We start from the raw sequence: 380 nt of genomic DNA, 5'->3' as shown, positions 1-380 counted from the left end.
GATAACTGTTGTTATGAATTGATACTATAAATAAAATTGAATTGAAAATTGAATTAATACATGAAACATACATTTACATCATGTTTTCTACTATGTTTTCTATTGAATAAGGTTGGACCTGTATGCATAGTAGAGCCCAACGGATTTTTAAGGCCAACACAAAAATTTGGTTATTTAAAAATCCATTACTCCGTTCAATCGGATTACATACTGCATTTCTTTTAAATAAATTCAGAAATGTGTAACAAAACATAAACAGATTTCCCTAACATTACTTATTCATAATTATTCATGGATTCTCACTAAAATAATATGAAAATAATTAGTTTTATTGTCACAACAGAACAAAGGAACATCAAAATATATTAAAGTTCTGATAA

This window comes from Etheostoma spectabile, chromosome 1, assembly GCF_008692095.1.
Source record: "Etheostoma spectabile isolate EspeVRDwgs_2016 chromosome 1, UIUC_Espe_1.0, whole genome shotgun sequence".
In the NCBI taxonomy this organism is placed as follows: domain Eukaryota; kingdom Metazoa; phylum Chordata; class Actinopteri; order Perciformes; family Percidae; genus Etheostoma; species Etheostoma spectabile.
Note: the sequence above shows the minus strand (reverse complement) of the source record.